This window comes from Bos javanicus, chromosome 11 (assembly GCF_032452875.1).
Source record: "Bos javanicus breed banteng chromosome 11, ARS-OSU_banteng_1.0, whole genome shotgun sequence".
NCBI classification, from domain to species: Eukaryota; Metazoa; Chordata; class Mammalia; order Artiodactyla; family Bovidae; genus Bos; species Bos javanicus.
The window spans coordinates 1208986-1234141 of record NC_083878.1 but is presented as its reverse complement, the minus strand read 5'-3'; the positions used below and the strand labels follow the sequence as shown (position 1 = coordinate 1234141).

At 47.7% G+C, this 25156-nt stretch overlaps 1 long non-coding RNA gene and 1 other non-coding gene across 4 annotated transcripts in view; both read right to left on the bottom strand.

The window, feature by feature from the left end:
• The window catches only part of LOC133256648 (uncharacterized), a 195123-nt gene that overhangs the window by 12160 nt on the left and 157807 nt on the right, over nt 1–25156 (bottom strand). The gene's annotated exons all lie outside the window — the stretch shown is intronic.
• On the bottom strand, nt 17300–17372 carry TRNAE-UUC (transfer RNA glutamic acid (anticodon UUC)). The gene has a single exon. It is a non-coding gene; the product is annotated as a tRNA-Glu (tRNA).

Below are 25156 nucleotides of genomic sequence, written 5' to 3'. Positions count from 1 at the left end.
TGTAATAAAGAAGAAAACCATAATCCCTCATTCCCTGAACCTCATTCAAAAACAGAATGGATGAAAAAATGAAATGTTGACCGTATATCTAGGTGCCACGGCAAGAGATACTGGAAACCCATAGCGTTTACCCCCGGAGGGTCACGGGGTGAATAGCCACAGAATGAGTGTGGAAACCCGAGGAAGGGGAGAGGATTTCCAGCTGGGAATTCAGGGGAGATCCCACGGAGGAGCAAACATCCCAACTGGGGCATCTGGGAGGGGATGCTTAGACTCAGAATTGATTAAACTGAAGCGATTTAGCAGCAGCAGCAGCAGCAGCAGAAAACAGAGTTAAATTCTCATGAATGGGCTGCAGGAGAAGTATGAGATTTCTGAAAAGGAAAGCTAAAATTTAGATGTATTTGGATATATGCATTTTATCGGAGGAAAAATATCCAAGGCTTTCAGTAGGTTCTCAAAAACATATGTCAGGCTCAAGAAAGATCCTTTGTGATGAGGGCTCATTTCATACTTGCTACTAGAAAGCTCAGCATGCATGTGGGAAGTTATGCATACAGCATGTGTGCGTGTGTGTGTGTGTGTGTGCGTGTGCGTGTGTGTGTGTGTGTGCACTCTCGCACTAAGTCACTTCAGCTGTGTCCAACTCTTTATGACCCTGTGGACTGTAGCCCGCCAGGCTCCTCTTTCCATAGGATTCTCCAGCTAAGAAAACCGAAGTGGATAGCCCTTCCCTCCTCCAGGGGATACTCTCGAACCAGAGATCAACCCACATCTCTTATTAAGTCTCCTGAATTGGCAGGTGGGTTCCACTTGGGAAGCCCTGTATATATGGATCAGAGGTTAATGCATCCAGGGGTACCTAACCTAGATTCAGGGTGCCTTCAATGTCCTAAAATTGTGTCTTTGGTTTATGGTTTTTTTTTAAGCTTTTAAAAAAAGACTTTATTGAATTTGTTGCAGCATTGCTTCTGTTGTATGCTTTGGTTTTTTGGCATGTGGGATCTTAGATCCCCAATCAGGGATCGAACTCGAACTGCCCACATTAGAAGGAGAAGTCATAACCACTGGAGCTCCAGGGAAGTCGCTTTGTTTCATGTTTTTATTTGTGTGCATTGTTAGGAAATGATCAGAAGTCATGACCCTAAGAATTCAACACCGGGGCTCTTAGAAAGAAGGTTCTCCCAGCAAGAAGACATGAGAGATGTGACTACAGAATGAAAGGCAGAGATGGGATAAAAGGGAGGGCCTGCGCAGGACCAGGAGCAGGAGACTGTAGGTATCAGAGACTCACGCTGAGGCCCTGGCCTGTGGAAGGACAAGGTGGAGAAACCCAGAATCTGAAAGGACAGAAGAAAAAGAATTCAAATCGGGGAGCTTTGAATTCAACTTTGAAAGCTCAGGGCAAAAGCTACCTACTGATGGGCCTGGGCTGAAGCCCAGCCTGGGTGACAATCCTTAGCCCCAGAGCCTCCTTCAGGGTCTCCTGATAGCCCAGCCTCTCCCCTCCTGGGCTCCCCCTGTCCATCCCCACCCCAGAGCAGCTTTGGGCCCAGAGAGGCCGGATGGGTCTGACACATAACAGATGCTCTGAGTGGCTGGACCTGGCTCCCTAGCTAGGACCAAGGACCCTCTGATCCTCAGAAGGTGACCCTCCGGAGGACTGGCTGTCCATCACATGGACTATTGCCCTGTTGCCCTCCTCTGTGTGCGTATTCCAGCGCTAAGCTGTGCCAAATGTCCTCCCCTAACTTTACCATGATGACAAAATCGACAGACCTCTCTGGAGCTGGGATCACCCTTGACCTTCCAAACACCAGAGCTCAAACTCTCACCTCTCTCAGCTCTGAGTTGCAATGGGCCTGAGAGGGTGGGGCCCTACTCCCTGACCCTGTGAGCCATTTCCAAAAGCAAGTGACGGGACTGTCTGTAGAGCAGGGTCATAGGGTCAGGGTCATTGTGCCCCTGAAAGGGGGCACAAAACACTCAGTTGGTTTCCTGCCTGAGACTTCCCTTTTTTGCAGTCACAAGGGGCCCTGTGAATGCGAGAGGAGGAACTGCAGGGGTGGGAGCCGACCCAAGCCCATGGAGGGCAGAAGAGCCCCCAGACGGCGCCTGGGCCCAGCCCAGGGCTCAAGGGCACACAGCCTTGACCTCTGCATGCCCAAAGAAACAGCTGTTCCCGTTTTGAACTGCTTGGTTGAAGAACATGACAATTCACTCCTGATCAGCAGCATGTCCCACAAATCATAAAACAAATTTGCCATTGTATTTTTCTCGGGGACCAGCCACTCCCTTTTGTTTTTCTTCTTGATCCTCCATGGAGGCCTCTGTAGGTTGCTGACTCACCCTGCAGGTGACATGGCCCCCACCCCACGTGCACGATCTCCTCAACCGTTTGCGGCCTGTGTTTCCCCCGTGAGTCAGGGAGACTTGCGACATTCCTGAGCAGATGTGACTGAGGTGACGCAGTGATCACAGGGCGGCTGCCAAGGGCGACTCCCAACTCTTCAGAGAGGAGAATTCATACTCAAGTTTATTTCGAACCAGCTGAGTCACGGCTGCTTCAAGGACATGGTTCAGCCGTTGACACCAACGGCAAACCTCGAAGCTGAGGCTGTCTGTCTGGGAAAAATCTGGAAGTTTCTAGAAAATGTGATTTCTAGTAGAAATTGATTTTTTTTTTTTGGGTGAAAATTTGTGATTTTCTCTAAGAATTTCAAAATGTTTAATGCAGAAAAAATTATTTTTTGCTCATGGTAAAGTAACAAATGGTGGTTCATATATTTAAACATTTGAAGTGTGTGTGTGCTCAGCTGCTGAGCTGTGTCTGACTCTTTATGATCCCATGTACTGTAGTCTGCCAGGCTCCTCTGTCCATGAGATTTTTCCAGGCAAGAATCCTGGAGTGGGTTTACATTTTCTCCTCCAGGGATCTTCCCGAGCCCGGGATCAAACCCACATCTCCTGTGCTACCTGCACGGGCAGGTGGGATCTTTACCACTAAATCTACTTCCAAAGTACAGTTTGCTCTAAATTTGGTAGGAAGGAAGAAATGGATACAAGAGAACAGGGAATATGCAGGGTGAGAGATTTCACAGCTCACACAAAATGTGATTAAGGTATTTTTCTGTGCAGTTTGGTAGATGGGTTGTTTAGTTTGGGAATAGACTCTCTTCCTGAAATCTCAAAGGAGTTAAACTGAGCATCTCTTGAGACACTTTTCTGTTTCCTGAAGCATCTCTGCTTTTTCTAGGGTGGAGAGGGCTGACAGTACTCTCAGCCATGCTGAGTCCTCTGGAGCCCTGGGTGGCTGGATTACGCTGTCAGGGGGATGTGAAGGATCTGTGGGGGCAGCTGGAGTGTATTTCTTTAGCTCTCTGCCCTGTTGCAGGGGGCTCCAGAGGTGTGAACTGGGGTGGATACTGGGCCTACTTCATTCAGTCTGTGCAAGCCAAATCCCTGCACACCCCTCCAATGTCCAGGCAGGGTAGGACAAAGACCCCAGAGCCAGCTCCTCTTGGGGGCACCCTGGGGGAGCCTGAGCCGCACCAGTGGGTGGAGAAGCCAGGAGGCAGAGAAGCAGGCAGACCCTTTCTCTCTGCGCACAGCCCTGCCAGCCAGGCAGGAGCCTCAGGCGGGACCTCAGCCACGGCTGCTCCTCTCCGACTCTGCAGACTGGATATTCTCACTCCTCTGTCTCCCAGGCACTTATTAACCCTTTTGTTGGCAGATATTTCTCTCCCCTCCTTTCCCCAAACTGGTGTGACTTTCATCACCTGTGTGTGTGTCGTGACGTTTAGGGGATGAGGGGAACCTGAGCAGGAATCACCCATGGGTGGACATCTGCAGGAAACCCTGCCCAGATCCCTTTATGCACAATAATTCCCCTGAAGGCCCTGACCGCCCCTCCCTCGGCCAACAGGAACCCTCCCTAGAAGCCCACTCCCAAGGCCTGCCACGGGGACAGCTTCTCACACCCCCACTCTCCCATGGCGCTAAGCTTTTATTCCCCAAGGCCCCTGGGCCGTCACTGAAAGCCAGACAGCCGGAGTGGCGAGACCTCGTCACAGCCTCCTGCCCTGACCCGCATCTCTGCTCTGCGCTGCGTTCTCCCAGCTTCCTGTTTCTGCCTGCCTCTCCTGCTCCCTTCCCTGCCCTTTCCCTTCCAACTCTCCTCCAAGCGTCACTTGCTCAGCCTTGACCTGCCCTAGGACCCTGAGCCTGAAGAGTCCAGGGATTTACACCTCATAGGCTCCGCAGGCTTCTTTCTTTCTCCCAGACGCCCAGAGCTGCTTTCCTGGCTTTGGGGAATTATTGACCACTTACCTGAGCGGTGTGGTTCACCTGCTCCAGCCAGCCCAGGCCAGGGAGCGAGGTCCTGCCTTCCTGGCTCCATCTTTACGTTACCCCTGAGAAGAGGCACAGACTCTCTCCCCGAGCGTTGATATCACAGAGGCCCTGGGACTTGGTCCTGTCCTGTGTTCTCCGCCTTTAGTCCCTGGGGCCGTCAGGCCAGCCCCTTCCCTCATCCCAAGGGAACATCCTCTGAGCACCCCCCGCACCTCTGTCCCTGGAGCCCGCTGGGCCGTCACGGTGGCCTGTCCTGGCCCACCTCTCTCGTAGGCAACTGGAATTTCCACAGCCTCTCAGACTAGGTGGCCTCCTTAACAACACAAGGATGTTCCCCTGGGGTGTTCTATAACATAAATTCTTCCAAGAATTTGTTGCCAGGGAGAAAAAAAGAGTTCCCCAAAGAACTGGTGTGTTTTCTTTTACTAGACAATGAGGGCTGCAGACCATTCTGTTTGCCTTTTGCTTTCCCCTTTCCTTACCAGGAAGCTCAGAGCTGCACCCGAGCTGATTCCTGACACAGTCGTCACCCCTTGGCAGTTTCCTTCCTGCTGCTGCTTCTGAGTCTATTCTTGGGCCTGTGTCCCGTGTGCTTACTGGGAGTCAAAGGGAAGCCGGGGACTGCGGGAAGGTTGTGCAGGCTGCCCTCGTGATCTTGACACCTGTCCTGCCCTTGCCCCTGACTGGTCCTGGAGGCTTTCCAGGCATTCACAGCCACTGCCGAGTTCCCTCTTCCTATTGGACTTGGGGTCCTACATCCCCAGACTCTGGCCTTGGGGTCACAGTGCCATCCAGAACCACCCTTGGCCCTCCATGCCCACAGAATGGGAACTTGTCAAAGAAAGAGAAGGCATGGGACTTCCCTGGGGGTCTAATGGCTAAGATGGGGTGCTCCCAGTGTCGCAGGCCCGGGTTTCCATCCCTGGCCAGAGAACTAGATCCCACAGACCACAACTAAGGATCCAGCTTCTTGCATTCCACAACAAAGACCTGCCACAGCCGAATAAACTCTTTAAAGAAAGAAAGAGAAAACACGGCGATGATGATGCTCCAAAGCCTGCAGAGACTTCTAGCCAGAGGACCGAGCTTCTCTCCGTCTTCTCAGTCAGCTCCCACTTTGCCCCCCACCACCCCTATCTGGGGCAACGCGAGGGATAAGGTGGGAAAGAGGGAATTTTGGTGTCATAGGTGGAGGGAGAGGATCCTGGCAGGAAAGAGATTGGTGACTGTCTGATCAACACCAGTGAGCACAGCCGCCCCTGGGAGCATCTCGCAATCCATCCTTGGGAAAGTTTGCATCCCAGTGGGTCCAAGTGGGGTTTGCAGTGAATGCTGACAGATTCCCCTCCTTAGACCCCAGAAGCAATGGTTTGCAGGTATTTCTGCAACTCCCTCCTGTCTTCCCAGACCTCTAAACAGAAGAATAAACAGGACAGAAACTTGCAGTCAGCAGGGAGAGATGTCTTTGGACAGGAAGAGGTGGGAGGATGGCAGTTGGGAAGCAGGGGATGGCGGAGGAGCCTCAGTCTTTCCCTGAGCCCCACGGCAAACCAAGGGTTCTTTTTCCCTTGGGGAGGAAGGCTGCTTTCGTGTCAACTATGATTATTTTCTTCAGCAGGACTTCACGCAGTTACACAGTGGAAGCTTCACCCCGAATGAAAACTGGTGTCTGGACATGAAAACCACCCTTTGTTGTTGATGCTCAGTTGCACAATTGTGTCTGACTATTTGCAACCCCATGGACTACCGCACACCAGGATTCCCTGTCTTTCATTATCTCCCAGAGTTTGCCAAACTCCTGTATATTGAGTCGAAGATACCATCCAGCCATCTCATGCCATCACCCTCTTCTCCTTTTGCCTTCAATCTTTCCCAGCATTAGGGTCTTTTCTAATGAGTCAGCTCTTCCCACGAGGTGGCCAAAGTATCAGAGCTTCAGCTTCAGCATCAGTCCTTCCAATGAATATTCAGAGTTGATGTCCTTCAGGATTTACTGGTTTGATCTTCTTTCTGGCCAAGTGACTCTCAAGAGTCTTCTCCAGCACCACAATTTGAAAGCATCAATTCTTCAGCGCTCAGCCTTCTTTAGGGTCTAACTCTTACATCCATACATGACTACTGGAAAAATCATAGCTTTGACTAGGTGGACTTTTGTTGACAAAGTGATGCCTCTGCTTTTTAATATGAGGTCCAGATTTGTCATAGCTTTTCTTCTAAGGAGCAAGTATCTTTTCATTTCATGGCTGCAGGTACTATCTGCAGTGATCTTGGAGCCCAACAAAATAAAATTATCACTGTTTCCATTGTTTACACATCTATTGGTCATGAACTGATGGGACCGGATGCCATGATCTTAGTTTTTTTTTTTTTTTAGCAAACTACCCTATTTTGGCTTATTCATCTGCATACCCCAAGAAAAACAGAGATGTAAACATCATTTTAAAGTAGGTGGAAGTATAGCATTGGAGCAGCTACCTGAACCAAAAGAGGGCTTCACATAAAGTGAAAAGTTTACATCCTGAGCCTGTGGCCTCCAGCTGCTCCATCAAATCTGAGATGAACAGATATCTGTGAGGTTTCCTGACATCACAATGTCTCACTGGCTGGTTGGGTAAGAGGGTGAGTTGAGTAAAGAGGCGTCTTTTAATTCCAGACTTGGCTTCAAACCCCCTCATGGGATTAAAGCTGCCACTGTCTACAGCCCTGAATCTCGAGCACAGCATCTGCCCATCGGCCTGCTCTCAGCTACACAGGAGGACGGGCCCAGCGTCTGGCCACCAAATGGACCAGGATCTGACACAGCCTGATAAATAAACACAGAGCATGAGGCTTGTGCGCACACGTTTGCTGAGCATGGGGTCTCTCCGCCAGGAGGTGACAGCGCATCCTCAACCTCCCCAGCTCCCCCACCCCCAGCAGTGGCTAGAAATACTGGGAAGCTGCAAAAGGCAAGCAAGCAGGAGGGCCCTGTGTGCCATCGCCCCACCCAAGAGACAGCTCCAGGCCCTGGGATGGGTTGAGAACTGATTCACACTCTGCCTTTGCTCCTCTGTCTTTCCAGGGACAGTTCAGTTCAGTCACTCAGTTGAGTTCAACTCTACCCACCATGGATTGCAGCACACTAGGCTTCCCTGCTCATCACCAACTCCCGGAGCTTGCTCAAACTCATGTCCATTGAGTCGGTGATGCCATCCAACCATCTCATCCTCTGTTGCCCCTTCTCCTCCTGCCCTGCCACCCTTATGGCTTTGACCCCTGCCTTGAATTCCTTTCAGATCTTGCAGAGGCCAGGCTCTGGCCCTTGCTCAAGCTGGGACTCATTTCCTCCCTCCCGGCCTGGGAATTAGTCAGGGGTCTCCAAAGACACAGAACCATTAAGACATACAGAGATATATACAACAGATTTATTGCAGGGATTGGCTCATGTAGTTACAGAGGTTGAAATGAACTGTTGTTCACCAGCTGAAGGACCACGCAAGGCATGGTGTGATTCACCCGAGTCCAGAGGCCTGAGAATTGAGGGGATGGATGGACTAAGTCCTGATCTGAGCTTGAAAGGCCCAGAACCAGGAGTGATGTCCGAGGGCAGGAGAAGGCAGATGTCTCAGCTCAAGCAGAGAGAAAGTGAACCCACCCTTCCTCTGCTCTTTTGTTCCATTTGGGTGCCCTGGGGTTGGGGGTGATGCTCACCCATGCTGGGGAGGACCTCTGCTTCTCTCAGTCTACTGATGGAAATGCTGGTCTTTTAAAAAAACCCTGACAGACACCCCCAAACATGTTTCCCCTCCTATCTGGGCATCCGTTGGTGGCTTAGTCAATAAGTTGTGTCCAACTCTTACAACCCCATGGACTGTAGCCCGCCAGGCTCCTCTGTCCATGAGATTTTCCAGGCAAGAATACTGGATTGGGTTGCCATTTTCTTCAGGGATATTCCAGACCCAGGGATTGAACCTAAGTCTCCTGCATTGGAAGGCAGTCTCCTGCATTGTAGGTGTATTTTTTACTGACTGAGCCACCAGGAAGGCCTCTCTGTGTATCTGTTACCCCAATTAAACTGATACAAAAATTTAACACTGCAGCCTGTCTGCTCCTTCCTTCCTCCCATCCCAGCCTGCGGGGCTTCTCTTGTGCCCCCAAGGTTAGGTTAGGAGCCCCCTGGGCTCCCACGGCTCCTGTCCTCTCCCACCTCCATTACTGCCATAGGGTTCTCCTCTTGTGGGTCTTCCCTGGGGAGGTCCAAGTCAGTCTGAGTTACTAATTCATCCTTGGTGCCCCCTACAGGGCTGGAAATAGCAGACTCTCAAAAGTAAAGCATGAGGGTTTCCCTGGTGGCTCAGTGGTAAAGAATCCGCCTGCAATGCAGGAGACACGGGTTCGATCCCTGATCCAGGAAGATCCCACTTACCATGGTGCATCTGAGCCCGTGTGCCACAACTACCAAACTGGAGCTCTAGAGCCTAGGAGCTGCGACTACGGAAGCCCAAGTGTGCCCTAGAGCTCATGCTCCGCGACACGTGAAGCCACCGAAACGAGAAGCCCACTTATTACAACTGGAGAGTAGCCCATGCTCACTGCAACTAGGAAAGCCCGCACAGCAACGAAGACCCAGCACAGCCAAAAATAAATAAGCAAAGGGTGAAAAGCCCTCCATTTACTGAATACGGACCTCCGGCTAGACGGAGTCAGTCATTCACTTGGAGTAGCTGGCAGGCAGAGTCTAGCGCCCCCGGCAGGGTGGGTCCTCCACGCCTGGAGAGCAGGTGGGTCCTAACAGTTTTGACACTTGGGGTAGAGGTGGGGGTCTGTTTCCATGGAGCAGCTTGGATTTTAGGAAAACTAGAAACAGTACTCCGGTACTCTTGCCTGGAAAATCCCATGGACGGAGAAGCCTGGTAGGCTGCAGTCCATGGGGTCGCTAAGAGTCCGACACGACTGAGCGACGTCACTTTCACTTTTCACTTTCATGCATTGGAGAAGGAAATGGCAACCCACTCCAGTATTCTTGCCTAGAGAATCCCAGGGATGGGGGAGCCTGGTGGGCTGCCGTCTCTGGGGTCACATAGAGTCAGACACAACTGAAGCGACTTAGCAGCAGCAGCAGCAGCAGCAGAAACAGGGGGACAGGATGTGATGGGCTCACTCATTTTCCAGGTTGGAGTTGCCTAGGCAACCAGATGGCTATTCTGCCACCTACACAAAGGCATCCTGACTCTGCAGTCTCTATAGGCCTCTAGGACTTGCCCTCCGCCCCCCACGCTGTTCCCCAGCACCCAGCACAGCGCCAGACCCAGGCAAGCTGCTCAACCACGATTGGCTGGATGAGTCACAGAAGAAAAGAATGTGGGCTTATGGACAAAGAAATTTTTTTCTTGGAAAACTGATAGTGTAGCCCCAGCTGTGTATCTGAAGGCCTTTCTGTTTAAACTGGGTGAAAAAAAAACACCTCTTCTTAAATATATTTAAAGATAATTGCCTACTTCCATTGTTTACTCTCCCACCTGAGCACATGGAAACACTGACCAGGATCCTCACTTAAATGCCCATCAGGATGAGAAGGGGCCACCTACCACCGGTGAGAATGAGCCATGTCCAGGGTAGCAATAAAAGTAGAATTCAGCAACATGGAAACAAGAAAGCAGATTGCAGAATTCCTCCATTTATATTAATGTGTAAAACCTAGTAAACAATGGGGGTATTTGGGGGGGGTCCAACTGCATGCTCTTTAAAAAGATCTGGAGCCAATATAATAAAATATTATCATCTACCATATGCTAAATGTTGTCACTGTTCAAATACTGCTTGATTCCACTTACACAAGGTATCTAGAATAGTTAAATTCATAGAGTTAGAAAGTACATTGGTAGATGCCAGGGGCTGGAGGTGGAGGGGTGGGAGGAGGAATGGGGACTTCATGTTTACTAGGGACAGAATTTCAGCTTAGGAAGGTGAACATTTCAAGAGATGGACGTAAGAGGTACACAACAGTGTGAATGCTCTTCATTCCACTGAACTGTACAGTGAAATGTGGTAAAATTGCTTTTACATTATATTTTATATTATGTGACTTTTACCATGATAAAAAAATTTTTTAAATGTTGTCTCCATTAAATCATTATTAAGTGATTTTATATTACTCTCTGAAGTTTTTCCTTTGTATGTTTGAAAGTTCCATAATTTCTGGAAGGACCCCTTTTCTCCATTTATCGGAAATAATTTAAGAACCAAGTGGTTACTTCACTTAGCTTTTGCTATGGAAGCAAGCAGAGTTATTTAGTTATTTTATTTAGATAGTGCAGAAATCATCTTTGGGAATAAGGACTTTTTTCTTTGAATTAAATTCTCCCGGTTTTCTAATTCCCCAAATCACCCACCCCGTAACCAGTCAGGCTGCCCCCTAACCAAACCAAGTCCTAATTGAACACGACCAGTCTCCCCCGCTATGAACACCCACCTCTCCCTCCTCCTTCTTCCCCTGCCCCACCTCCTACTCAGCCTTCCTCAGACATATGCAGTCCACCAAGGCCATCTCTACGTCAGCAAACAATCTTTCACTTAGTGATACTAATCGAGATATCTAGGCATTTGAAGCAATGGTTTTTCAAATTTCAAGATGTATCAGAATAACCTCAGTTCAGTTCAGTTCAGTCAGTAAGTCATGTCCGACTCTTTGAGACCCCATGGACTGTAGCACACCAGGTTTCCCTGTCCTTCACCAATTCCCAGAGCTTGCTCAAACTCATGTCATTGAGTTGCTGATGCCATCCAACCATCTCATCCTCTGTCTTCTCCTTCTCCTCCTGCCTTCAATCTTTCCCAGCATCAGGGTCTTTTCAAATGAGTCAGTTCCTCGAATCAGGTGGCCAAAGTATTGGAGTTTCAGCTTCAGCATCAGTCCTTCCAATGAATACTCAGGACTGATTTCCTTTAGGATGGACTGGTTGGATCTCCTTGCAATCCAAGGGACTCTCAAGAGTCTTCTCCAACACCACAGTTCAAAAGCCTCAATTCTTCAGCACTCAGCTTTCTTTATGGTCCAACTCCCACATGACTACTGGAAAAACCATAGCTTTGACTATGCAGCAAAATGATATCTCTGCTTTTAAATATGCTGTCTAGGTTTGTCAAAGCTTTTCTTCCAAGGAGCAAGTGTCTTTTAATTTCTTGGCTGCAGTCACCATCTGCAGTGATTTTTGGAGCCCAAGAAAATAAAGGCTGTCACTGTTTCCATTGTTTCCCCATCTATTTGCCATAAAGTGATGGGAGTAGATGCCATGACCTTCGTTTTTTGAATGTTGAGTATTAAGCCAGCTTTTTTACTGTCCTCTTTCACTTTCATCAAGGGGCTCTTTAGTTCCTCTTTGCTTTCTGCCTTAAGGGTGGTGTTATCTGCATATCTGAGGTGATTGATATTTCTCTGGGAAATCTTGACTCCAGCTTGTGCTTTATCCAGCCTGGGATTTCACATGATTTACTCTGCATATATATCACGTGAAGAGATACCCCATGTCCAAGGTAAGAGAAACCCCAGTAAGATGGTAGGTGCTGAGAGGGCATTAGCGAGCAGACAGACTGAAACCACAATCACAGAAAACTAATCTAATCTAATCTAGATCTAAACCAATCTAATCACATGGACCACAGTCTTGTCTAACTCAATGAAACTAAGTAAGTCATGCCATGTAGGGTCACCCAAGACAGACAGGTCATGGTGGAGAGTTCTGACAGAATGTGGTCCACTGGAGAAGGGAATGGCAAACCACTTCAGTATTCTTGCCTTGAGAACCCCATGAACAGTATGAAAAGGCAAAATGATAGGATACTGAAAGATGAACTCCCCAGGTCGGTAGGTGCCCAATATGCTACTGGAGATCAATGGAGAAATAACTCCAGAAAGAATGAAAAGATGGAGCCAAAGCAAAAACAACACCCAGTTGTAGATATGACTGGTGATGGAAGCAAGGTCCGATGCTGTAAAGAGCAATACTGCATAGGAACCTGGAATGTTAGGTCCATGAATCAAGGCAAATTGGAAGTGGTCAAACAGGAGACGGCAAGAGTAAACATCGACATTTTAGGAATCAGCAAACTAAAATGGACCGGAATGGGTGAATTTAACTCAGATGACCATTATATCTACTACTGTGGGCAGGAATCCCTTAGAAGAAATGGAGTAGCCATCATAGTCAACAAAAGAGTCTGATGCAGTACTTGGATGCATCTCAAAAACGACAAAATGATCTTTGTTCGTTTCCAAGGCAAACCATTCAACATCACGGTAGTCCAAGTCTATGCCCCTACCAGTAATGCTGAAGAAGCTCAAGTTGAACGGTTCTATGAAGACCTACAAGACCTTTCAGAACTAACACCCAAAAAAGATGTCCTTTTCATCAATGCAAAAGTAGGAAGTCAAGAAATACTGGAATGCAAAAGTAGGAAGTCAAGAAACACCTGGAGTGACAGGCAAATTTGGCCTTGGAGTACAGAATAAAGCAGGGCAAAGGCTAATAGAGTTTTGCCAAGAGAACGCACTGGTCATAGCAAACACCCTCTTCCAACAACACAAGACTCTATACATGGACGTCACCAGATGGTCAACACTGAAATCAGATTGATTATATTCTTTACAGCTAAAGATAGAGAAGCTCTATACAGTCAGCAAAAACAGGACCAGGAGTGGACTGTGGCTCAGATCATGAACTCCTTATTGCCAAATTCAGATTTAAATTGAAGAAAGTGGGCAAAACCACTAGACCATTCAGGTATGACCTAAATCAAATCCCTTATGATTATACAGTGGAAGTGAGAAATAGATTTAAGGGACTAGATTTGATAGACAGAGTGCCTGATGAACTATGGATGGAGGTTCGTGACATTGTACAGGAGACAGGGATCAAGACCATCCCCATGGAAAAGAAATGCAAAACAGCAAAATGGCTGTCTGAGGAGGCCTTACAAATAGCTGTGAAAAGAAGAGAAGCGAAAAGCAAAGGAGAAAAGGAAAGATATACCCATTTGAATGCAGAGTTCCAAAGAATAGCAAGGAAAAATAAGAAAGCCTTCCTCAGTGATCAGTGCAAAGAAATAGAGGAAAACAATAGAATGGGAAAGACTAGAGATACCAAGGGAACATCTCATGCAAAGATGGGCTCAATAAAGGACAGAAATTGTATGGACTTAACAGAAGCAGAAGATATTAAGAAGAGGTGGCAAGAATACACAGAAGAACTATACAAAAAAGATCTTCATGACCCAGATAAGCACAGGTTTGACCACTCACCTAGAGCCAGACATCTTGGAATGTGAACTCAAGTGGGCCTTAGGAAGCATCACTACAAACAAAGCAAGTAGAGGTGATGGAATTCCAGTTGAGCTATTTCAAATCCTAAAAGATGATGCTGTGAAAGTGCTGCACTCAATATGCCAGCAAATTTGGAAAACTCAGCAGTGGCCACAGGACTGGAAAAGGTCAGTTTTCACTCCAATCCCAAAGAAAGGCAATGCCAAAGAATGCCCAAACTACTGCACAATTGCACTCATCTCACACACTAGTAAAGTCATGCTCAAAATTCTCCAAGCCAGACTTCAATAGTACATGAACCATAAATTTCCAGATGTTCAAGCTGGTTTTAGAAAAGGCAGAGGAACCAGAGATCAAATTGCCAACATCCGCTGGATTATCGAAAAAGCAAAAGAGTTTCAGAAAAACATCCATTTCTGCTTTATTGACTATGCCAAAGCCTTTGCTTGTGTGGATCACCACAAACTGTGGAAAATTCTAAAAGGGATGGGAATGCCAGACCACCTGACCTGCCTCTTGAGAAACCTATATGCAGGTCAGGAAGCAACAGTTAGAACTGGCTATGGAACAACAGACTGGTTCCAAATAGGGAAAGGAGTACGTCAAGGCTGTATATTGTCACCCTGCTTATTTAACTTCTATGCAGAGTACATAAGCCAAGAAGCGCTGGGCTGGAGGAAGCACAAGCTGGAATCAAGATTGCTAGGAGAAATATCAATCACCTCAGATATGCAGATAACACCACCCTTATGGTAGATGAAGATGAACTAAAAAGCCTCTTGATGAAAGTGAAAGAGGACAGGGAAAAAGCTGGCTTAAAGCTCAACATTCAAAAAACGAAGGTCATGGCATCTGGTCCCATCACTTTATGGCAAATAGATGGGGAAACAGTGGAAACAGTGACAGACTTTATTTTTTTGGGCTCCAAAATCACTGCAGATGGTGACTGCAGCCATGAAATTAAAAGATGCTTCCTCCTTGGAAGAAAAGTTATGACCAACCTAGACGGCATGTTCAAAAGCAGAGACATTACTTTGCCAACAAAGGTCCGTCTAGTCAAAGCTATGGTTTTTCTAGTGGTCATGTATGGATGTGAGAGTTGGACTATAAAAAGGGCTGAGTGCTGAATGAACTGTGGTGTTGGAGAAGACTCTTGAGAGTCCCTTGGACTGCAAGGAGATCCAACCAGTCCATCCTAAAGGAAATCAGTCCTGAGTATTCATTGGAAGGACTGATGCTGAAGCTGAAACTCCAATACTTTGGCCACCTGATTCGAAGAACTGACTCATGTGAAAAGAGCCTGATGCTGGGAAAGGTTGAAGGCAGGAGGAGAAGGGGACAACAGAGGATGAGATGGTTGGATGGCACCACCGACTTGATGGACATGGGTTTAAGTAAGCTCCAGGAGTTGGTGATGGACAGGGAGGCCTGGTGTGCTGCAGTCCATGGGGTCGCAAAGAGTCGGATATGACTGAGCGACTGAACTGCACTGAGTCTGGACCAAGCCAAGACAGAAAGAATACTCAAAATTAAGTAAAGATTAGAGTGTGAAGCCTGAAGAGAAGAACGGGAAAGGAGATGAAAAGGCCAAAGAAACGATAAGAAAAGGAAGGAGAAAACAACAAGGCTGGAGAGAGCATCGGGAAAGAGAAGAAATGTGATGTACTGGAAAAGTGGTGTTTTCCATTCTCACTGACAGTGACCTTAGAGCTGGCGTATGCCCTATTTCTCGGCCAGCAGAGAAAGGGCAGGGTGCCATTTCTCAGTCCTGTGTGGAAATAGTTACATCTAACAACAACAAGAGATTGTCAGCATCAGAGGAAGGATCCTTTATGACAGGCAGGGATTCCTCCTTTTCAAAACTCTTAAGAACTGTTGTCGCTGTCTTTGGGGAAGACTTCCAGAGTCCTGAGGACCCGCCCACACTGCCCTGGAGGCCCACAGATTCCGAGTCATCCCCATAGCAATCTGGACACCTGTCCTGCAGGAGCCTACATCTACACACCCACGGAAGCAGGCGGAGAAAGTGAGTTGACATGTTCCTGAGGTGGTGGTGGTGCTTCAGTTGCTCAGTCGTGTCCGACTCTTGTGACCCCATGGACTGTAGCCCACCAGGCTTCTCTGTCCATGGGATTCCCCAGGCAAGAACACTAGAGTGGGTATTCTTGGGTATGAGCCATTTCCTTCTCCAGGGGATCTTCCCGACCCTCGAATGGAACCTACGTCTCCTGAATTGGCAGGTGGATTCTTTAGCGCTGAGCCACCAGAGAAGCCCTCCACTCTCAGGGACATGGGGCTTAAACACATCCATCCCTGAGTCTGGAAAAGAATCCCCAGCAAGCAGGACAAGGTGGGCACAGAGGAAGTGGGAGGGGGGCGCTTGGGCCTCTACTGAGGTCAGTGAGGGGAGAGGAGGGAGGAGCCATCCATTCCAGAATTCCTCTCCCTCCCCAGCACATACGAGCCCCTGGTCCTGCTCCACCAGATTCTCAGGGGCACCTGGCTCACCCTCGTAGTCGTGGATGTGGGACCCTCGAAGCCGGAAGGCAGACTCTACTGTGCCATTTAACATAAGGGATTTGAGCATCCGTGGATTCTTATATCCATGGGGGCAGGCATGGTCCTGAAAACAACCCCCCAAGGATACTGAAGGACGACTGTGATTGGTCTGGAGAGAAGTCTGATTGACAGCAATGTCCCCAGGTGACCCTTTTAAAAGGCAGACCGATGTCTTGTGGTTCTAGAATCAAGTCCAGCCCATCACCCTCCTCCTGCAGGAGAGGTTGGGTCTCAGAGAGGCTAAGTGACTTATATAAGCAGTTAGGAGCAGAAGGGTGAGAACTCCTTTGTCCTGATGACTGTCTGCGAGTCAGGAGAAAATAAATCTTCAACATGCTAGAGGTTAGAGCTAGTCGGCCACTCTCCCTCGAGTCAGAGTCCATGGGGAGGACTGACTCCAACAGTCACCTAGGAAGGAAACCTCAGGGCTAGAGAGGAAATCTCAGAGAAACCCACTCCAGTATTCTTGCCTGGAAAATCCCATGGACAGAGGAGCCTGGACAGCACATGGGTTCCAAAGAGTTGGATATGACCGAACAACTTTCACTTTCAGAGAGAACAGAATCCAGCTGCCCTGTGTGCTTTTCCCTGTGGGGCCATGTCCACACACTGCTGAAAGGAGCCCGAAATGTTTCTCTTCTGCCAGGTAGACTTCTAGGGAGCCTGATGCGTTCTGGCCCTTGAGTCCTCTGCTGCTGCTGCTGCTGCATCGCTTCAGTCGTGTCGGACTCTGTGTGACCCCATAAACGGCAGACCACCAGGCTCCCCCATCCTGGGATTCTCCAGGCAAGAACACTGGAGTGGGGTGTCACTGCCTTCTCCAATGCATGAAAATGAAAAGTGAAAGTGAAGTCGCTCAGTTGTTTCTGACTCTTCACGACCCCATGGACTGCAGCCTACCTACCAGGCTCCTCCGCCCATGGGCTTTTCCAGGCAAGAGTACTGGAGTGGGGTGCCATTGCCTTCTCCATGAGTCCTCTGCAAGGAGGCACAACTGTGTTTGGCTTTGCCTGGGACACAGGATTCCTTCCTCCTTTATCTTTTTTTTTTTTTGTTTTTGGCTGCACCATGCAGCTTGCGGGATCTTAGTTCCTTGACTGGGGATTGAACCCACACCCTCGGCAGTGAAAGTGCAGAGTCCTAACCACTGGACCATCAGGGAATTCCCACCTCATTGTATTTTCACTCCTCGGAGGGAGCATGTCACTTTAGATGGTGGCACAGCAAGTCTTGCCACCTAAGCAAGACTAGGAAGTAAATCAGGAACAGAAAAATAGTTCAGGGGAACTATGGTTTACCAAGTGCCTTTCTTGTCAGGCACTGTGCCTTTAACCGAGGACCCAGGACAGCTTGTGAAAACCCTCTGGCAGGCAGCTTACTGGACAGATGTGGCCATGAGCTGCTGGGGAGGGACCATTCCAAGGTAGGGAGATGGGAGCTAGAAAGCCAGGCCTTATTTGCATTTGATTTGCTGAGCACACCAAACCAGAGCTGGGCCAAAGCATGCTGGGAAACTCCCAAGATGCCAGAGAATAGAACAGATTTTCCAAGAGTGGGAGGCACCATTGCCCCCATTTTGCAGGCCCTGGTGGCTCAGACTGTAAAGAACTTGCCTGCAGTGCGAGAGACCCAGGTTCAATCCCTGGGTCAGAAAGATCCCCTGGAGAAGGGAATGACTACTCACTCCAATATCCTTGCCTGGAGAATCCCATGGACAGAGAAGCCTGGTGGGCTACAGTCCATGGGGTTGTAAGAGTCAGACATGACTTAGCGACTGCATCCAGCACAGCTAAAACTGGGGCAGCACAGAAAATCGGCTGGTCTCTATAAATTGCTTTGTCATGGTTCTTTCCTTTCAGATAGGAGGCATCCCTAAAGTTTTCTCCCCTACTTTCTTTAAAACCTACAGCATCAAGGCGAACTTGTCTTCTCCTCTGCCAGTGAGGGTTCTGCTTTTAAAAGAAAATCAAATATTAAGCCAAAGAAGTAGCTCTCTAACAGTGGACATTGCAACCATCAGCTGACAGTTCCCAGGAGGGAATTATTTTCCCGGGGGAAAGACGTCCCCAACTTTTTGAGCACCTTAGGCTGCCCCTGGTCACTCCACAGAGAGACTCCCCACTGGCCCCCTGTCCACCCCCAGTTGCCAGCATCCTCCAGGCTGGGTGCTGATTAGAAATATCCCTTAGAGCTGACCAGTAGAGGAGGTGACCTCGGTTTTTCCTTTGGCGCCATTGCCAGCCCCGGCCAGTGATCCACTCATCAGACTCTTCCTTTTTCAACTCTGGAGCCACATCACATGGTCACTGGATACCTAGGTAGTCCTACTGAGAGGCCAGGGTTCCACTAAGGCCAGGTGGTACAGTGGTTAGCTTGAGCAATAGACAGGCTCTATCTTCGTGTGTGTGTGTGTGTGTGTGTGTTCAGTCCTGTCCGACTCTTTGTGACCCCCATGGACTGCAGCCTGGCAGGCTCCTGTGTCCATGGGACTTCCCAGGCAAGAGGACTAGAGTGGGCTGCCCTTTCCTTCTCCAGGGGATCTTCCCAACCAGGGACCTCCCGCACTGGCAGGCAGATTGGTCACCACTGTGCCACCTGGGAAGCAAGTACCAGGCGCTGTGTCTGCCTCTTCGTCCCCCTTATCAGTTAAAAGAACGTACCCTTGCCTTCGCTGGTGGCCGTCTACCCTCATTTTAGCATCATTCGTGCTGTTCTAAGTGCTTCACATGCTATTCATCACTCCCAGCATCCCAACAAAGTGGATTCCACCACCATCCCTACCTCACAGGTAGGAGACGGGGGCCCGGAGGACAGGAGGTGGGGTGGGGTTCCAACCCACAGGCGCACCTGCAGAAGCCAAGACCCTCACTCCTCACACAGCCCCCTGCAAGGCAGCTTGGGAGTGTGTGTTTCTTGCCTGTTTGTCCACATGTCTTCCTCTCTCCTCCAGCCCATCTCAGCTGAGGCTGCCTGAGCCCATTTGCTCCTAGTAGGAGGCACAGCCAGCTCCCTGGTCCCTCCTAGGGAGGCTTCTGGAACCTGACTTTGATGGTAGGAAGAAAACAAATCAAGGAGAGGAGGTGACAGCTACTTCTGGAACAACAAGAGCTGCTCTGTCCTGGGATCCCTGATCAGGTGTCCCCAAAGACCTGTCTTCTTACTGCTCCACTTTCCCTCCTGGGTCCTTCTCTGCAAGCCAGGAGGCAATGCTGGGGTTCTCCAAGGCCCGCTTGCTTTACTGTAACTTCAGCAACCTACTGGGAAGGGATGATGATGGGCCACACAAAGATTGCTTGTAAAAAAGGTCCAGCTGGTTATACCAACACCTGTCACCCTGTGGGTTGATAAGAGCATGGGATTAATTGGAAGGCCCTAAGATCTCATGATGAAATAAAGCAGCCCTTTTGTGTAGGGCCCATTCCTTCAGCAGATGTAGCTTCCAAATTAGAGCCCCTCTTCTCATTAAAAAAAAAAAAAGCCTGGGACTTCCCTGGTGGTCCAGTGGTTAAGAATCCACTGGCCAATGTGAGGGACACAGGTTTGATCCTTGGTCTGAGGAGATTCCGCATGCTGCAACTAACCCCATACACCACAGCTACTGAGCTCATGCTCGGGAGCCCGCTCACTAGAGAAAGCCCGTGCACAGCAATGAAGAGCCAGTGTTCGCCAACAAAGAGCGCAGCCAAAAAAAAAAAAAAATGCCTGGCTGATTTTCACCAAGTATCTCAGGAAAGACACCTTAGTATCCTGAGTATCTCAGCAAAAGCTCTCTAAAGGTTTCCAGAGAGAGGAAATCCCAAAAAATTATATCCGCAATTCTACAAGCCAGGGAGCACCAGCATGGAATGAAAAAGATGGGTCACCAGGGAGCTGTACAGTGACAAAGAGGGCTGCTGGCCCGGCCTCCCTTGTCACTGGTCACGGTGTCTGGTGAGCAGGGGGATGGACCAGCACAGGGATGAGAGGGCTGGGGTTGGGGGTAACCGACTTCCACGGACTCGGTGAGGCAGATGGGCTGAGAGGGGAACAGGCTACTTTGCTGAAAGGAAGGCTGGCTTGTCCGTGGATGGGAGGTATTAGGACACTTGGTGTAGACTGTCTGCAAGTAAGTCACTTGTGAACCCGCTCGCATGCGTGCTAAGTCGCTTCAGCTGTGTCCAGTTCTTTTCGACCCTGTGGACTGTCATCCACCAGGCTCCTCTGTCCTTGGGATTCTCCAGGCAAGGATACTGGAGTGGGATCCCATCCCCTCTTCCAGGGGATCTTCCCAATCCAGGGATCGAACCCGAGTCCCTTACATCTCCAGCACTGGCAAGCGAGTTCTTCAGCGCTAGCACCACCTGGGAAGCCCGTGAACCCACTTACTTTACTATTAATTGGTTTGCTTCTTGGTTCAGAGTGGGAGACCAGCATCTTGGTTTCTCGTGTTTTTGAACAGCAAAAAAAAAAACAAAAACAACAAAAAACTCTTTTCAAGGCAATGAAGATGTTGTAGCTGTTTTCAACTTGGCAAACCGAAGTACATTCTTTTAAGTAAACTGTTTTTCGAAGTGAAACATACATAGAGAAAAGTGGATGAATGATAAGCATAAGAACTAGACAAATGTTCAGTGTCCAAACCTATGAAGTCACTGCCCAGATCTAGAAACAGGACATTTGCTGCACCTCAAAAGTACCCCACCTTTTGCCTCCTTCCTGTCACACCCTCCAGATAACTACCATCTAGACACCAGTCCTCATTGACTAACTCTGTCTTTCTTGAACCGGAATATGTCGAATCACTCGTGGTGCCCTCTTCTTGGTCTTCTTTCACCGAGCATGATTTCAACTCTGTTATTGTGTGTTTGCATTCAATCATTCCATTTCATCGCCAAGGACACCGCAATATAATTATCCATTCCACTGTTGCTGGACATTTGGGGTGTTTTCAGTCTTTTGTTATAGTAACTGGACGGTTATGAGCAGTTTTGTATACGTCTTGAGTGCACACGAGTGTGTGCTTCAGTTGGGTGTATACAGACGGGTAGAATTGCTGAGCCATAGGATATACAGTGCTTAGCACTCAGTGCTGTCAAACCATTTTCCGAAGTGATGGTAAATGCCAGTGTATACCCCGACTAGCCAGTGGATGCCAGGTGTCCTCTCTAGCACTTTGTATCATTTAGTTTGTTTATTCTCAGGCACTTTGGTGGATATGTAGACGTGTATCCTTGGGATTTCACGTTGCACTCTGCTGCTTATATTTCTTGGCAAACTGTGTAACTTCTTTGGTGACGTGCCTGTCCAAATCTTTGACTCATTTGGATGTATGGAAATTTTTAATTATTCTGGATACAAGCCTCTTCTCAGTTTTCAGATTTGCAAATATCTTCTCCCACTGCGGCCTGCCTTTTCATTCTTAATGGTGGCTTGACTTTTTTCCAAAGTTTATCATTATCCCAAGGTGGGAGAAGAGAAGAGAGGAACGATTTTATGCTATTCTATCTGGAACAGAAGTCCTTTCAATAACTTCTGAATGAAAGAATTCATTGAACGAATCACTGATGAGTCCATCTTCAATACAATTCATTGACCTAAATATAGCCAGACTATAAAAAGGAAACAAATCCCAGACTCTTAGAATTGTTAGGATCTTAGGCTCTAGCCCACCCTCCTGCGCAAAGGAGACTTTTCCAGAGAGCACCCCCCACATCTAGGGACCTCACCATATCATGGGATGGTGGGATTTATTCAGCTAGTAGCTTCTTTGTTTCGCTCTGGGCAAAGATATTCAAGAAAAACTTCATGTACCCATTGCATAGAGCTAAGGAGAAAGAAGCAAACTAGCCTGTTTTAACCTGTTTTAATTTCTGTACCTAGTATATTTCAGGACAGTGCATGAACGACCTGTAAAGGGGAATGTGGATTACGGATGAAAAGGGCACATGTGGAGAAGGAGAAAGAAAAGCAAGTTAACTTTGAAATGTACATTTCCACCCCTTCTCAACTCAAAAACAAAGGCAGAAACCTGCTGTCCAAAGCAGGAAATATCAGGAAATACCAGCTGAGAAACTGCCCACTGGGCACCCGTGAGCCCCAGCTGGCCCTCTGACCCCACTCCTATTTTAAGTCCATGACGTACAATCAAGCTTTCCTTTTCTGCACCTGGAAGGATGACTTCAGCCCCAACTGAGCACCTATTAGAAGTCAGGGAGTTATTTTTAAACCTGGGCCCGGCGTCGGCCTCCATCTAATCACCGGGTCCTTCAAGGAAGTGGAGGTGTTACTCTCTGAGTAACATCCTATGCTTCAGTGGCCTAGAGAGAACCTTAGTTCTCAGACAGGTGGTTAGTTTGGAGCCCCTTGCCCCTGCCAAGGGGGACTCTTGGCCCTGCCATGGCCTGTCACACACTGCACCTGAGGCCCCTTCACTGGATTAAACTCGCCTTGCTACTGGAAGTGAGCCCCCACGCCACGCTGTTCTTTCCCTCATTGGCTTACTTTCTCTGTGGAGCATGAGCACAGCCAGGTCCTGGGGTGGTTGCTGCTGTTGTTTAGTCAGTAAGCTGTGTCTGACTCTAGTGTAGCCCCGTGGACTGTAGCCCACAAGGCTCAGTCCCTTGGATTTCCTAGGTAGGAATACTGGAGTAGGTTTCCATTTCCTTCTCCAGGGGATCTTCCCAACCCAGGGACTGAACTGCATCTTCCGTGTTGGCTGGCAGATTCTTTACCGCCGAGGTGGTACCGAATCTAGGGTGAGGGGTCCAAGTCTGGATTCTGTTGCTTACAAGCTGTGTCTTTGAGCAGATTACTTCTCGGGGACCTTAGTTTCCCAATCTACATAAATGAGACTAATGACTCATGGTTATAAGGATTAAGTAAAAAAATTGTAAGTGAAAAGCAATCCATGGCGCTGGTGCTAGAGAGTATTCAATAAATTCTATCTGCCATTATTAATATTATTATAAAGTGCTCAAAGGACTTTAAAAATGTGTTGTTTCATCTGGTTTTAACAAGAATCTTATGAGAAAGGGGTTATCCTCCCCACGTTATAAATCAAAGCACTGAGGCTCAGAATGGTTGAGTGAGCTGATAAGTCACAGGACCGCTGAACAAGAGAATGAGGTTTCTTGCTCCAGTGACAGTCCTGGGGGCAGCACAGCAGATAATATAGGATCACACACAACAGTAGCAATAGCGGCGGTGCCTGCAGCAGGCACACCCCTCGGTCTCGTGTACTCTGCTCTCACTTAATACTCACAGTGACAGGCCCCGTGTCTATCATAACCTCCACTTCAGATGAGGGGACCGAAGTCCAGGGAGGTCAGGGGAAGTGCCCGGAGGTGCACAGCTGGGAATGGTGGTGTTGGGGTCCACCTGGTCTGCCACACCCAAGCTGTACTCTCAGGCCCTGTGCCAGCCTGCTGCAGCGGCCCCCTCAGAACAAGTGGGGACACTGTCCTGGCCAACGCAGCCAGTGAAAGCAAGACAGCTTATCTCTAGATGTGGGAAATCACATTGCCTGTAGCAAAAGATGGTTTTATTTCCTCTTTTCCAATTTGTATGACTTTTTTTTCTTTTTCCTGCCTCATCGCAGTAGCTAGAACCTCCAACACTGTGTTGAATAAGAATGGTGACAGCAAACATCCTTGCTTTATTCCAGGAATTAGAGCGAACGCACTCAGTCTTTCCCTACTAAATACAAAGTTTGATATAGGGTGCATGAGGTTGAAGAAGTTCCTCTCTATTCCTAGTGTACTGAGAGGATTTCCTTTTGTCATTAATGGGTATTTAACTTTGCCAAATGATTTCTCTGAATCAATGAATATGATCATATGCTTTTTCTTCTTTGATCTATTTATATAGAGGACTATATTGATTGATTCTCAAATATTGACTCTGTCTTGCATACCTGTCATTAACGCTTCTTGGTCATGGGGCCTTATTCTTTTATAAATTGCTGTATTTGGATAGTTAAATTTGGTTGATAATTTTTGCATCTAAGTGCTTGAGAAATATTGGTCTTTAGCTTTTTTTTTTTTTTTTTTTTTAATGGCCTCTGCTGGTTTTGACGTCAAAAAATGATAATCATATTTTTAAAAATCTCCTATTTTCTGGAAGAGATTGTGTACAAATGTCATTAATTGTTCTTTTTAAAAAATATTTTTTTTATTTACCTGGCTGTTCTGGGTCTTAGCTGTGGCAAGTGGGGTCTTTAGTCATGGCATATGGGACCTAGTTCCCTGACCAGAGGTCAAACCCAGGACACCCTGCATTGGGACCATCAGTGAAGTTCTAGTTGTTCTTTAAATGTTTGGTAAAATTTTCCAGGGAAAATATCTGAGACTGAAGATTATTTGGGGGTATTATTTTAACTACAACTCAATGTCTTTAACAGTTATAGGACTGAATAGATTATCTATTTGATCTTGGCTGAGTTTTGCTAGTTTGTGGTTTTTGAGGAACTGGCCCATTTCTTTTAAAATGTTGAATCTATAAGCATAAAGTTGTTTGTAGTACTTTCCTATTATCTTTTTAAAGGTTCCAGAATTTGTTGTAGTATCTCATTTCATTCCTGATACTGGTTATTTGTGTCTTCTTCCGTTTTTATTTTTGCCTATCTTCCTAGAGATTGTTAACTTTATTGATTTTTTTTTCCTGAAGACTATTTTTTTACTCCAGTTATTTTTTTCTATTATTTTCCAGCTTTCTTGCTCCTTATTCCCTTCCTTTTGTTTGCTTTGAGTTTATTTTGTTTTGTTCCTTTTTGATTTTCCAAAGCAGGAACTTAGTTACTTGAGATAACTCTTTTCCAATGTAAGCGTTTAGTGCAATAAATTTCCCTCCCAGCTTTGCTTTAGCTGCAGCTCACAATATATTTATTTTCACTTTCTTTAGTTCTATGTATTGTTAAAATTTCCTTTGACATCACCTGTTTGACCCATGACTTATTTAGAAGTTTATTAT